General features: G+C 38.0%; 1 protein-coding gene across 1 annotated transcript in view; it reads right to left on the bottom strand.

Moving 5' to 3' along the window:
- cdh11 (cadherin 11, type 2, OB-cadherin (osteoblast)) overlaps nt 1-15000 on the bottom strand; it is an 84444-nt gene that overhangs the window by 69098 nt on the left and 346 nt on the right. Inside the window, exon 1 of the mRNA XM_058381981.1 lies at nt 14871-15000. This exon is cut by the window's right edge and continues 346 nt beyond it. The gene's annotated coding sequence lies outside the window, so the exon portion shown is untranslated. The remainder of the gene's footprint in view (nt 1-14870) is intronic.

The raw sequence follows: 15000 nt of genomic DNA, 5'->3' as shown, positions 1-15000 counted from the left end.
CATCTGATTCAGTCGGCTCCTTTGAGCTCCTCTCTTTCAGACCTTTCCGTTCAGCTCGTCTTATCCACAAATTTTAAATGGAACATCTGGAACATCAGGAGCTCTGAGTAAAGCTACTACTGCTGAGGAAGGAGAAGAGAGTGAAGATGAACTGAGAGATGGAGAGGGAGAAGAAGAACGAGAAGAATGTGTGTGTGTGTGTTGTGAGGAGAAAAGTTCAGCCTGCTCTCCTCGCGGCCCGCGTGACATTTACAGCGCCTGTTTGTAGGAGAGAAGCTGGATGAAGCTTTTGACCTTCCCTTCATTACACACCCGGCCGACGCTCTGCTGCATGAAATATTGAGAAGGAAAACACGACGCAGAGCAAGTGACAGAGATCTACTGACTCGCAAAAGTCACGCTATCCACTTCCCGAGCCGAGGTTCGCCTCGACGCCGTCTGTAACCTGTAACGTGGATCTGATTTACTCCACCTCAGAATAAACTCAGTATTTATTTATTTCCTTACTTCCCTTTTGTTTTTTTTTCTAACTTGAAGAGAGAGGATAAAGACAGGCTGCTGAACATCTAACATCCAGCTGCTTCCTGATATTCCTCAGTCACGTTAAAGACTCGAGGAGATCACGTTCTCTGCAGCTGCTCCAAGGTTTGTGTTCTGGAGAACCTGTCTATTAAACCATCCTCCTCTCTGAAGACGACTTAAACCCGTCTAGATGTATCTGAAGGTCCACTTAAACCTTTACTGCTTTATAACCATCGTTAGGTATGGAACTGATGTGGTGTTGTGTTTAATGTACTTTTAATAATCAGATTTAATATTATATTTCTGTGACTGTCCAGCACTTTAGGACTTTCCTCCTGTTCTTGTTGTGTCCATGTTGATGATTGAGGGTCTTGGTCATGTTCCACTCCACAGTGGAGGTTAATATGAAGCTCGTATGAAAGGAGACACTCAGGACTTTGAGAATTTGTCGTGTTTCAGAAGGATTTCTGTTTTTAGTCTACTAACGGTGATGCATTCATAGAAAAGTTCCTAAAAAACAAAAACATTAATTTTCTTTATAAAAGAATGGTTCATATCTTCAGAGTAAATGTTGAGATCAAACCCATTTCTGCTCTCTGAGATGCTCCAAGTGCTTGTTCATCTAAAAATCAGCTCAAATCTGAGTAAAAGTCTGTGTAAGGTTCTCCAACAGAGGGAAAACCACACGTCTAAAACACACTGAAAGCTAAAAGACTCATTTTAGATCAGACTCACAGACAGAACATCACTCAGTTTATACACTGATTATAAACCTCTCCTCAGTCGTAACAGAGCGTCAGTGGACTGCTGAAAAGGGTTAAAGCGTTCTTCATAAATAAATCTGGCTTTAAACATTAAACATAGCTATAAATGGATAAATATCAGAGGAATAGTCTCTTGGGGTCATGCGGTTCTAGGAAAGTAATCAGCTTCAGTGCTGTAACTCTGTCTCTCTCTCCGCTTCATGATTATTTTGTGTTTAATTCTCATTAGTAGCGAGCTACACGATGCAGTCGCTTGATTATGATGAGGGTCCAGGCAATCACCGACACGTCAGCCAGCAGATAAATAGCGAGCATCTGGCGGTGCCATCATCCTTCTTCATCTTCCTCCTTCTTCTCTTTTTTTTCCTTCTCATTTGTGTAATTTCACAGGTTGCTGAAGCAACATGCAAATATTTGAAGAGTAAAATATCGTGATTAACACCGTCCCTCGGAACGCTCTGGAATTACACGGAAACACGTGTCGCTGGAAATTAAAACCAGACAGATTTTGATTCATGGAGCTTCGTGTGTTTTTTTTCACCTCCTTTGCTCTTTCAGCTGCCTCCGATTCGTAATTAGGCTTCAGATAGAAAGAAGAGCGGATGTGCAGGTGAGGGAAAGAGGAATAGAAAAAGCGATCCGCCTCGAGCCGGAGCTTTTTCCCTGCGCTCCGTGTTTGTTACCAAACACCAGCCGATAATTGGCGAATCTCGTGCACTTTATTGTATTTGCATTGTGTTGCATTGAGCAGAGCCCTAGTTAGAGCTGTTTCTATCTTCTGTCTCCCACCAGGTGGATCCTGAGCTGCAGAAGCATTCTTGTCTCTTTATTAGCCCCAAAACATCAGAGTTTTCGATGCGAGGCGGCTCGTAAGAATAAGACGAATCGGCGTGCGGCTGCGGTCTGTGAAACTTTGCCAACATGATTAAAGGAAGTGAGCGTTCCTTCACAAAGACAGAAAAGAACCTTTGTTAAGGATGTTTGCAGAAAAAAAAAATACTTCCATCGGTTGGATGTTGCGCCTCTCAAGGTCTCGTAGTGCTTTATTCCATCCTCAGAACAAGTTCACTCCATTTCCACTTGATTATTTCACTTTGTAAAGGCGATGGATGCTTTCGCAAAATAAAAACCAGCACCTCAGTTTTCCGGAGAGATAAAGAGCTCCTGGTTTGTCAGAGTCTCTCAGAAGATGGTTTTAAACAATGAGAAGCTTCACCTCGTGCTTCTGGGTGGGGGGGTCACAAATAACTGATGAAGAACAGAATAAAGCTCTCAGAGGAACACTGTTATTGAACTGTAATCAATAATCCTTGAGGGTTACACCTTTTATCCATTTATCCATAGCTACATTTACTGTCTGTGAGACGAGTCGGTTCCTGTTGTCACTTACGTTATAGCAGCTATAAACACTCTTCCTCTCAGCAACACAACTTTATTCTCTTTCCTTTTCATGTTGCTATAGAAACCACCGTAAACTCCTCTGTCCTGAAGATGTGGAAAAACTTCACTGACACTGGAGACGTCTTCCACACATCACACACACACACACACATTTCTCCTTAAACAAACTTCGCCATGTTAACGATTGTTTGATTTTCAGTAATTAAACGAGACTTTTTGACCAATCAGAATCCCAAATATAAGAAACAGGAACTCAGTGTTTGATCTGGTGTCCCATCCGGCCGCGGTTTGATCTCTTTTTACGGTTTGTCTGTGTCTTATTTTCTTTGATCAGTTGGATCCTGAGCTGCAGATGGATTCTCATCGCTTTATTAGTCTCAAACATCAGATTTCTACACGCGATGCGCTTCGTGAATGAGGCGAATCAGTGCGTGGATGCAGTCTGTGCAGAACAGATAAGGCTTAAAAAGATATCTCGTTTCAGGAGGACAAACACAGCCCTCGTTAGAGTTCTCTGCATCTTCCTGCTCCTACTCACTGGACACTGTGATGAAGAAGATTTCTTCTTGCTTCTGATTGCTTCATTAATCCCAACGTGAGAGCATGGGGCTGGAAAGCCTGAGAGGCGTTAGCAAATCTGACAAACAGACGAATCCGAGTCTGATTTCAGAGATTAAGCAGAAACACGACAGCTCCAGTCAGGGTCGCTTATATCTTCAGCTTCACATCAAGTGGATGCTGTGATGAAGAACTTCTCATATCTCTTTATGAGAGTTTTACCAAATGATAAGAGACATCTGAGACCCAGACGAGGCTGTGGGTGACTTGGGGAATTAAAAAATGAAGAGTTTTTCTGAAAGGAATAAAGAGCTGGAGTGAAGGTTTACTGCACCATCAGGCTCCTGCCAGGTGGACGGTGTGATGAAGAAGGTTTTTTTTAGCACTTTATTCTTCCAAAAATGCACCAGGAAGCTGAAAAGCCTCAGAGGCGTCACTGGAGGTGAGATTAAAAAGAGACCTGGTTATGGTCCGTACGCGTCGTCCAAATCCAGCAGGTGGATGTTTTGTTAAAGAAGGTTTCTTATTGCGTTTTTAGCCTCGACATGACAGAGTTTCTCACGAGGAACTCAAAAGCCTGGGCAAATATGACAAACAGACGAGGCTGCGTCTGATTCTGAGATTAAAAGACAGCAAAAGAGCCCTAGTCAGGGTTTATTCATATCAGTAAGGTCCTACAGGTGGATGCTGTGATGAAGAAGGTTTTTTTTTATTATCATTATCATTATTTCTTATTGCTTTATTAATCCCAGCATGAGAGACAGCGGAAGAGCCTGAGAGGGTAAGCAAATATGAAAAACAGACGAGATTAAAAGGATAAAAAGAGCTGTAGTTGGGAGTTTTCACCTCTCTGAGCTCTCGTCAGGTGAGGCGTGAGCTTCAGCAGGATCCGTGTTGCTCTATCGGTCTGGAACATTGAAGCTTTAATGCATAAGGCAGCTCGAAACCACAATAAGAGACGTCACAGTGTGAAACGCCGATAATTAAGCAAATGTGACAAACAGACGAGGCAGTGGGTGAGTTTTCAGAGATTAAAGAGATAACAGGACAAAAGAGCTCTTGTTAAGGTTGTTTGTGTCTCCGAAATCTCATCAGGTGAAGAAGACCTCGTGTTGTTTATTAGCGCGGGTGATTTGATTATCCAGATGACGCTGCGGGCCATTTCAGAAATTAACAAAGAAAATAAAAGTAGTTCACTTCCTGTTGACACAAAAGGGCCTTTGTTAGGGTTTGTTGCTGTATTTAAATTCCCAGCAGGTGAACGTCCTGCTCCTCGCGGCCTTGTAATGTTTTATTAGCCACAAGCTGCAGACTTTCCAAAAGATTCTACAGCTTTAAAAAACCAGACCAGGCTCTGTGTGTGTGTGTGTGTGTGTGTGTGTGTACATTTTCAAAAAAGTAGTTCACTTCCAGTCAGGATAAAATGACCCTCGAATCTGGGTTTGTTTTATAAGCCCCAAATTGTGAGGTTTTGCCAAATAATTAAGCAAATCATTTGGCCGAATGGTTCGGCGTTGAGTTAGTGCACTCCTGCAGGTGATTACTGTGCTACACAAAGCTCTCCTATTTATTTTATTAGTCCCCGACATCAGAGTTTTATGTGCGAGGCTTTTATACGATGCGGTTTGCAGCGTGTTGTTCAGGGGGTCGGAGTCGCGAGTCGGAGAAGCCGGCAATTAGCTTTATTGCAGATTAACAGAGGGAGTAATGGAGCATGTCATTAGGGATCAACGTGTCCTCCTCCTCCTCCTCCTTCCTCCTCCCTCCTCCTCCTCATCATCGTCGTCGTCACCATCATCATCACCCACTCGAGGAGAAAGAAAGAAAGAAGAGCTGCAGTAAACTCTAAAAGCAGCTTCTGGAGGAACGTGTAGTAAACAGTGGAGTGTAAGGAAGCAGTAAACACAGCCACGCCCAGACGCTGCCTTCACTCCACACACAGCTTAACTTCCTCTATCGATTAGATCGATACGAATATCTGTGACACGTCCGCTCACTTAAACATGAATTCAATCCTGATTGATTCCTAATCACCTGCAATACTGGGCTGATGATAATCAGTTACCATGGAAACGCAGAATGTAGCCTACAGCATGCGACTCGCTACAGCGTTTACTGTTTATCTATCATACTGATATTTATACGCCTTTAAAAATGGACTTTAAATGTATTCTGGTGCAAAAAGAAAAAAAAAAAGTGGTCGTTAGATTGGCGTACCTTACATGACAGGCTTCATATTGGCTTTATTAGCAGTGCATGCTAACTGTAATAGTTAGAAACACTCAGAGACATCGTTATGTACATCCAGTATACTGTAAACATGTCTGTACTGTAAATCTGTAGGTTTTCTTCTAATTCTGATAATCACTTGCGTCACAGGATCGCTAATAGCTACTAGCAGATTAGTAGTGATGCTAATTGTAGAATAGATACACTGAAGATCTCTGCCGTTTTTTTCCACCAATCTATATTTTTCTTTATAACATCTCTATAAATGTTTAATGCTAGGTCTTACAGTAAACAATTATACATCAGGATGAGATTATTAAGATATAAGTTATATGTTTTTCCGCGTGTAACACAAAGTTCTGTTCCAGTGCGTGACGCTCGACTGGTCAGAGGAATCGCTCGAGCCAATTCTTCCATGAAAGAGTTTCAACTCTTTCATACCTAATTTGCATAAATTTGCAAGAATCTCTTCTCTGCCATATCTGTGATGTCACTCTGTTTCTGAAATCAGGGCTCACGTGTCACACGTGTTTGTACAGAATGAGCAAATTTTAAATAAAACAATCAGAAGGACAGGAATTAATTTATGCAGCGAATTAATTATGTAAATGTTCCAATGGCAGTCGTATTAAGTGAAAAATAAAGTACAACTTCATCCATTTCACTACAAAACACCGACAAACAACAATATATACTGTGTGTGTGTGTGTGTGCATGTGTGTGTGTGTGTATGTGTGTGTGTGTGTCTGTGTGTGTGTGTGATGTAATAAGCAAAAGAGTTCAGCCTTAGTGAAATAAGTCAGTTTGAGTTACATCACATCTGTAACACTGGAATCGCCCAATAATAATAATAATAATAGTAATAATAATAGTAATAATAATAATAATGAAGAAGATGATGATGATAATAATAACACACCCTGCGCTGGACTCCACTGTATAGTTCCAGCTCGCATTTTCTCAGGAAATGGAAACCATGGTGATCTCATGGTCTGATAGCGTGGCCTGCATTTATTCAGCCTCTTATAGCACATCATTAAAGCCAGAGGAAGAAAAAAAGAGACGTAGCAGCTCGGTGGAGGAACGCCAAGGAACAAATGATGCCATTATTCAACTGGAGGAGAAAAAATGTGTGTTCTGGTGTTTAAATACTAATAGAGTTTAATAGCAGAGAGCCGCAGGAGGACACGCCAGGCTGAGAAGCTGCTGGACTAGAGAACGGTCAGTAGGTTTAGGACCTGCGTGTTTGGCCTTGTGGAGATTTGCTGGAGAAGGCTGGAGGAGATACTGCCTATAAACTCATCTCTGAAATAAAAGCAACAGACGACCTCACACGACCTTCTGGAGTTTATCTCGCACACACACACACACACACACACACACACACACACACACAAACGCTACACAATACAGAGCTGTATCTCTGTTCATACAGCCTCCACGAAATAACAAGAATAAAATAAAAATGTCAATCCTGGCAGATGTGGGAATATCTATTCAAAATAAAAATATAGAACAGACGAAATAAGCCCAAGAATTTTTTATCATCACGTCTGTCTGAGGTGGAAACGTCAGTCCTTCAAAAAGACCAGAGTTTTTAATAAATAAATGTTGATCAGAGGATTCACACATTTCTCACACAGAGGAAGAGGGAAAAATGTTCTTTACTTATTTCTGATCATTTAACCTTCATATCCCTCAAAAAATTATTTATTCTGATTATTGTGTATTTTTTTGACCAACAAAAATAATTATTGATTATTTTTCCTTTTTTTTCATAAACACCTCATTACATAATCACCTTAATTACACCTCAGTTAGGGTGTTATTGATCTATTAACAATTACTGATTGATTTATTATTGATTTTGTTTGTGTCTTTTAACTTCTAATATATCTCAACAACACAGAGATTTTTTTCACACTTTTATTTATTTGTTAATTTGCATTTTTTGCTAATTATGGCCATTACTTATTATTATTATTAATGATTAATTATTACCTCTAATATAAATGTCAAATGTAATATAATAATATTATGTAAAAATATATTTAAAATATAATTACATAATTTTATGTTATATTATACATACAATTATATACTTATATAATATAATATATAATAACATGTATTTTTCAATTTTATTCCCAGTGTGCATTAATAAGAAAAGAGCGTTTTATTGTGATTTTTTTTTCAATAATAACTATTACACAAATCAACACAAAAGTGTTTTTTATTTTATTTATTTATTTTTTTCTTAATGTTAATTTATGTAGACTTTTTTTTATTATATTATCTCCAATTTGCCTCAACAATAAAATAAAGGGAGTTTATTGATTTTTTCCCCCTTATCTCTGCCATATTACCCTCTCAGTGTTTATCAGTTTCAAAAAGGGATTTCTTTGTTTTTATTTTTTTTTACCTGAATTTTTGGGTCATTCTGTATCAGTCCCAGTATGAAGCTATTGATGAACACGGGTTTATAGATTTTATTGATTAACCACATTCTCTTAAAAGATCAGGATTTATTCTTTACTTTTTTCCCATCTTTCCCCAATACAGAGCGTTCTTTCTTTCTTTCTTTCTTTCTTTCTTTCTTTATTTATTTATTTATTTATTTATTTATTTATTTATTTATTTATTTTCCTGTTTTGTTTTGTTTTGTTTTGTTTTGTTTTGTTTTGTTTTGTTTTGTTTTGTTTTGTTTTGTTTTGTTTTGTTTTGTTTTGTTTTGTTTTGTTTTGTTTTGTTTTGGTTTGGTTTGGTTTGGTTTGGTTTGGTTTGGTCTCTTTTATTTTATTGATGAATTATATCCTGTAACATTAATATGTATAAATAAATTCTGTACAGCAGCAGCAGAGCTTCAGACACACAGGACACAGCAACACACACACACACACACACACACACACACACACACACACACACACACACACACACACGGCATCAATAAGCATAAATACACATGTGTAGCGTAGAGCGGTTTGTGTACAGATATTATGAACAGACGAAATGAAAGAGGGTTTTCTTGTCTAGAATGTCACAACAATCTGCGCCGCACTCTTCAGCTGCTCTACACACACACATACACACACATACACACACACACACACACATACACACACACACAACTATATATATATATATGTGCAGCATGCTGTGGTGTGAAACATCTCATCTCAGGTGTTTGTACAGGACGTGAGCCATGCGTCTTCTCCGGTTCCTGGTTCCTGTTCCGGTTCCCCGCTTCCCTGACGTCCTCCGCTTTCTTTTCTAAAGGTCACCCAGGCCCGGGAATCTCCAGCACTCGGTGTTAGAGATTATTAGTGGACGAGTCGAGACGGTATTTTAATGACCACGTTAAGGGAGGAGAGAAAAAATCCATCAAGCTCCTGAAATAAGCCCGGAGCTGGAGAAGGAGCGGAACAGGATTCAGCTAAAGGACACGGAATTAAAGAACAGATGTGTCTGACGCAGAGTGTGTGTGTGTGTGTGTGTGTTACTGTGTCAGTAGTGTGTGCAGAACACAGATGTACACAATAAAACTTTCATAAACCATCTGACGCCGCGCTGCGTTTTGTCTAAGACGTGAAAAAGTGCTTTATTAGCAGTTCTGGAACGTTTTCCTAGATGAAGCACTAACTTTCTTTTTCCAGAAAAACATGCTAGTGCTAAGACACTCCCACTTTCAGGTAACGTCTCCTACTCCATGTCTGAGTTTTACATGAGTTTAATGGACAGTTCGGTCCTGGATGTTTTGTTGATCATTTTTGCTACATTACCTTTTATTCATTTTATTCTTTAACATTAAAGAACATTTAAACTACTTCATTTACACGATGAACACGTTAGCTTAAAATTAAACTCCACCTTCTACATGATTAGCAAAAGCTTAGCATTCCATTCCAAAGTTGTAGAATATCTAGCAACTAGCAACATTAGCAAAAGGAAATAAAATAGAAGTTTGTTTTCTTTTTTTTTCCAGCAGCTTTGATGCATTGAACCTCACTGAGTTCTGAAGTGAAGAGTTAATTGTTAGCTCAGGCTACGCTAATGGCTAACTATCATCTCTCTAGTGTTATATATCGCTGTAAGGGATTAGCTTAGCGAACAGCAGCTCTGTAAGGTTTCCTTACTCACTAAAGACACCTTTTTTATATAAAGCTGATCAGATTTAATAAAAATGTCAATAGTTGTTTTTATAAATAGTTAGCATACAACTAATTAGCAAGTAACAAGCATGATACTTAGCAACGAGACACACTGTCCAACGCAAAGCACTGATTAGCACTTTGTCGTCCAAATTTGAGTTATTAAGGTGTATAATTTTATTGTAGGTTTACTCCACAGCATTATCTTACTCTTTAGCATAGCTTTCTATTCATAGCATAAATCATGCTAGTTTGTCGGTGCTCTCTCAGGCCAGGTTTTAAAGGAAAGCAGTATGATAATGTAGGTTTTGATCAAAGCGCAGGCCTGACATTTCGGGGATGGAGAAACGGCCGGCGCTGATTTAACAGCCTGCGCTTTGACGCGGACCTTTTCAAAATCTGCTGCAGGTTAAAATATATAAATTAGCTGTGAGGGCTGCTGAGTATATCATCCTGTCCAGAGCTCCACTTCACTTCCCAAAGTCAGAGCCAGAGACGGATTTACCCTTTTAGCTGCAGAACTAAGTGTGTTAACACACACACACACACACACACAGTTTCCTGCATTTGTGACAGGATGTAAATCTAAGTCTAAAGAAGCTGCTGATGTTTCATACAATCACGTGACACAGTAAACGGAGTGTGGGTAAATATCACGTGTGAAAATTCACTTTCACTAAACAAAAAAAAATTACATTTAAAATTAAATTATTCATGAATCGTGTAGAAAATCACGAGAAAATAAAAGATTTGTATAACAAATCCTGTGAAAACGAATCAGTCATGAATCATGTAAAGAATCATGCAAATTAAGAAATCATGATTCATGGAAAAACTAATGTTAAAGTGAATGACTCACGAATCGTTTAAAGAATCATGTCACAATAAATGATTCATGAATCATGTAGCAAATCATGTGAAAATTAATGCATTTTCAATCTTTTAAAAAACGGTGTGTGAATGAAAGATTCATGAATTATGTAACGAATCATGTGGAAATAAATCACTCCATGAATCATGTAAAGAAACAAATCATGAATCATGTAAAAAAAAAAAAGTTAAAAATAAATGATTCATGAATCATGTAAACAGATCTTGTGAAAATAAATGACTCATGAATCATGTAAAGAAGCATGTGTCAATGAATTATTCATGAATCATGTAGAAAATCATGTGAAAATAAATGAATTTGGAATCGTTTAAAAAATGGTGTGTAAATGAAAAATTCATAAATTATCTAACCGATCTTCTGAAAGTAAATGACTCATGAATCATGTAAAGAAACATATCATGAATCATGTAAACAGATCTTGTGAAAATAAATGACTCATGAATCATTTAAAGAAACAAATCATGAATCGTAAAAATTAGTTGAAAATAAACGATTCATGAATCATGTAAACAGATCTTTTGAAAGTAAATGACTCATGAATCACCTATAGAATCATTCTTCCTAAATTGTGTAGAAAATCATGTGTAACTAAACAAATCACATTTCATGTTTTGTGTCTAAAAACCACAGATGTAAATTTCACATACGAATCAAGTGAATCATGTGAATCATATAAATCGTGTGAACATTCATCATCACAAGAGCAGTAAAAAGCGTCATCATTTAGAGCACGGTTAATTGCGAGTGAGCGAGCCGAGCGCCTACGCCGTGATCAGTTCACTGATCGCTTTGAATAAACGGAGCTACGACTCCGCTCCACTCGGTGTCAAGTGCATTATTAATAATTCCTCTGAGGAAAATTAAAACGTTAAATTCCAAACGATCCGTCCTCCCACTCGCACGCCTTTTACACGTTGCACGAAGGCCTAAACACAAATTAACTCGCCGTGCTAGCGAGCATAAAAGCTGTCTGACTAAACCTCAGCAGGATAAAGAAAATCCATTAGCAGCCATGAAAATATTCAGAGGCGCATGGAATATGATGAAGAGTCAAGAAAGGCGAGCTCGGCGTTTTCACCAAAGCAGATGGAGAGAGTCGGAATTATTAATCTGAGACAGACAGAGAGAGAGAGAGAGAGAGAGAGAGAGAGAAAGAGAGAGAGGCGGTCATTAGGAAAACCCCTGGACTGGACTATACATCGCTGCATCACTACACCACAATAATCTGTAAATAATCTTACTGTTAGCGCTGTAGTGAACTCCTGAGCCTTATGACATCATAATAAATGACATCATAATAAATGACATCACAATAAATGACATCATAATATCACGGTTAATCACAATCACTGCGCACACTTCCACTTCCTTCATTAATCTGGTCATTAATTACACAATTAACAGCAGTAATGAAGACAGACTTAGCTAATGCTCACACGCTTTCTCTGTAGGTTCAGTGGCACACTGAGGTAGCTTCGGGAAATAAATAATTAATTCAACAATTAGTTTATTTATTATTATAACTGTTTTGTAGAATTGATTACAGAGATCAAAATCAATATCATGATATATTTTTACTTTTTAGATGTTAAACTTAAAATCTTTCATTTTTTTATTATTTTGTATATTCAATTATTTGTGTTTTTATTTATTATTATTATTATTTTATTATTATTTTATTGTTATTGTATTCATTTATTCTTTTATTTATTTATTTTTAAATCTCCTATTCTTGATTCTTTTTAAATATATTATTTTTTTATATATTTGTTTTTAAAGTAGTTTTTCATCCCTTGAAGTCATGATATTACAAATATTAAAATACATTGTTTTGTTTTTTCTTTTCTTTTTTTTTTTTACATTTTTTAAAAAACATATATATGTTCTTCCTATAAGTAAGTCTCTAAATTGTTAAATTGTTTATTAAATTATATACAAAAGTCCACACTGTTTATTATGTTCTATTTCTTCTTTCTGAAAATAGACTTGAATTTTTTTTAAACTTCAGTTTATATTTTTTTATTCATTTTTTTTTTATCTTAGACAGAATCACTCAAAGAGTTAGAGGTTTAAAATCTGTATATGAATGAATTTTATTTCCGTCATTTTATTTGTTTTTCCCTCCACTCAATTTAAAAAAAAAGAAAGAAAGAAAGAAAGAAATATTGTTTTTGGAGCGATGTAAACATGACAATTTTATTTTTTATTTTTTTGCTTTTTTCTCCTTGTCTGTTACACTTCACATCAAAAAGAATTAGCACTCAATTAATGATATTAAACTTGCATTAGAAAAATAATAAAATATTTCTTTATATATTTCTTAATATTATATATTAAATATTAAGATTTTCCGCTAGGTTTTTGTGGTATTTCCTGTTCCTGATCACACGTTAAAACTTCACTCCAGTCGTCTCATGGTTCCTCTTTAAAGACTTTATTTTCTTTTCGTTTTTATTGTACTGTGTGCAAACTAAATATCACCAGCTGAAATTGTTCCTAATTGCAGTCCGTAACATTCAGCATAAAAAACATTACAGCTGTGACCAAACATCGAGTTTTCAATTCCACAGAACAATCACCATGACGACATGGCTCCTCCCTGCACTGTGACATCACAAATCACCAGAAACAATTCCAGAGCATCACATCACACACACACACTTCAAACCTTTTGGCTCTATTAAAATCCATGAACTCATTACACAGAGAAACTACACACACACACACACACACACACACACTCAGCAGCAGTCAATCCTAATAAACGTGTGTGTGTGTTTACAGGAAAATGATAGCGTGTGATCTGGTATCCAGCGGAGTGACGTGGCAGCGCAGCACAGCGACTCTCAGCCTGGATTATTCCTCCCGGAACGCCGAGCCCGTGCGGGAACGCCACACTCTGGAGTAACACAAGCTACTGCCAGGGAAGATGTTCATCCTGACAGAGTGTCATTGAGCCACACCGGCCGTCAGATTGAATCCAGCGTCCCCGAGGGAATTGTGGGTAATGGCGCCGGTGGCCCTCCGTCACTCTGAGAGGCCCTGAGAGACGCGCGACGCGCGACAAAAGAACAACAGCACCCTCTACTGAAGGACCACCTTTATTTATTTATTTATTTACTCGCTTATTTCTCTCATTTTTCTCACAAAATCTTGTGTCCTCTCTCAGGGTCTGCTCTCTGAGAATCAGTTTTGTGGAAATTTTTTTAAAATTATTATTATTTTCAAAAGAAATATGTTAAGCACGTGAATAAATTTAGGGGGGAAATCAACATGATTAAGCTTTTTATTTTATTTTATGTGATTATAAAAATTTAATTTCACAAGAACGTATGAACACAAATTAATTTTTTTTTATATTTTAGTTTTAATTATTTTTTAAATATTTTTTAATTAATTATATACAAATAGAAACTTAAATGAGAACAAGCTTCGATCTAACAAGTGAGAAAACACACACACACACACACACACACACACTATGAGCTGTTTGAGGATTGTTACCGAAGCAAATTTTCCTTTAAACTCCATTTTCATGTCTGTGTGTTTTTTTTGTTCTGAGCTCAGCACCGCTCCTCTTCCTCCTCCTCTTCCTCCTCCTGCAGCGGCTCGCGCACCAGCAACAATTCAACACAACTCCAAAGAATTCTACATCATTTCAAAAAAAACCTGCACAAATTCTGACTCCATTACAGCGCATGTTAATCCTCGAAATGCCACACACACACACACACACACACACACACATACACACACACACACACACACACACATACACACACACACAGACTCTGAGCTGCATGCAAAAAACTCTCAGCTGCTTTGCTTCAGTCAAATCCGCACTGTAGCCGATTTACAGCCTTCGACGCGAAGTTGAGACGCGTCATATTTACATTATAAATCCCCTTGAACGCTCATAAGCGCCGTTAATAACACACTCAACTCCATTTGTTCCAGTGCGCGCGCGACACACACGCACACACACGGCTGCCCCTCGCGCGCAGCTCATTTCGAGCATTTATTACAGGTCCGATTTTATTTATTATTATTTTTTATTGATTTTTTCCCTTTTCGGCTCCTTTGTGACTAACTACACGTCGGCGACAGCGCGCGTGCAGACGCACACAAACGGGTGCGCAAACAAGACGCACGCGCTTCATACGGGTGTTATAAAGTAAGAAAGTCGTTACGCTATGATGAATTGTGATATGCATACCTTCCCCATGATGCATCAGTTTTTAAATATATATATAATAGAAGCGTCAATCTCTCTCTCTCTCTCTCTCTCTCTCTCCGCACTTTCATCCCGAATTTAAAAATCAACACCATTAATTAAATATTGTGATTTCTTACCTTGTGCGCGTGGACGGTGATGATGATGCTGATGTTGGTGATGAAGATGATGAAGACTGATGTTCAAGTTCCGGTCCCATTAACGAGTCACGAGCGCAAAGACCACCACCGACATCCCACCGGTGCAGAC

This window comes from Hemibagrus wyckioides, linkage group LG27 (genome assembly GCF_019097595.1).
Source record: "Hemibagrus wyckioides isolate EC202008001 linkage group LG27, SWU_Hwy_1.0, whole genome shotgun sequence".
In the NCBI taxonomy this organism is placed as follows: Eukaryota; Metazoa; Chordata; class Actinopteri; order Siluriformes; family Bagridae; genus Hemibagrus; species Hemibagrus wyckioides.
The sequence above is the reverse complement of the archived record's forward strand: the minus strand, read 5'-3'. Positions and strand labels throughout refer to the sequence as shown.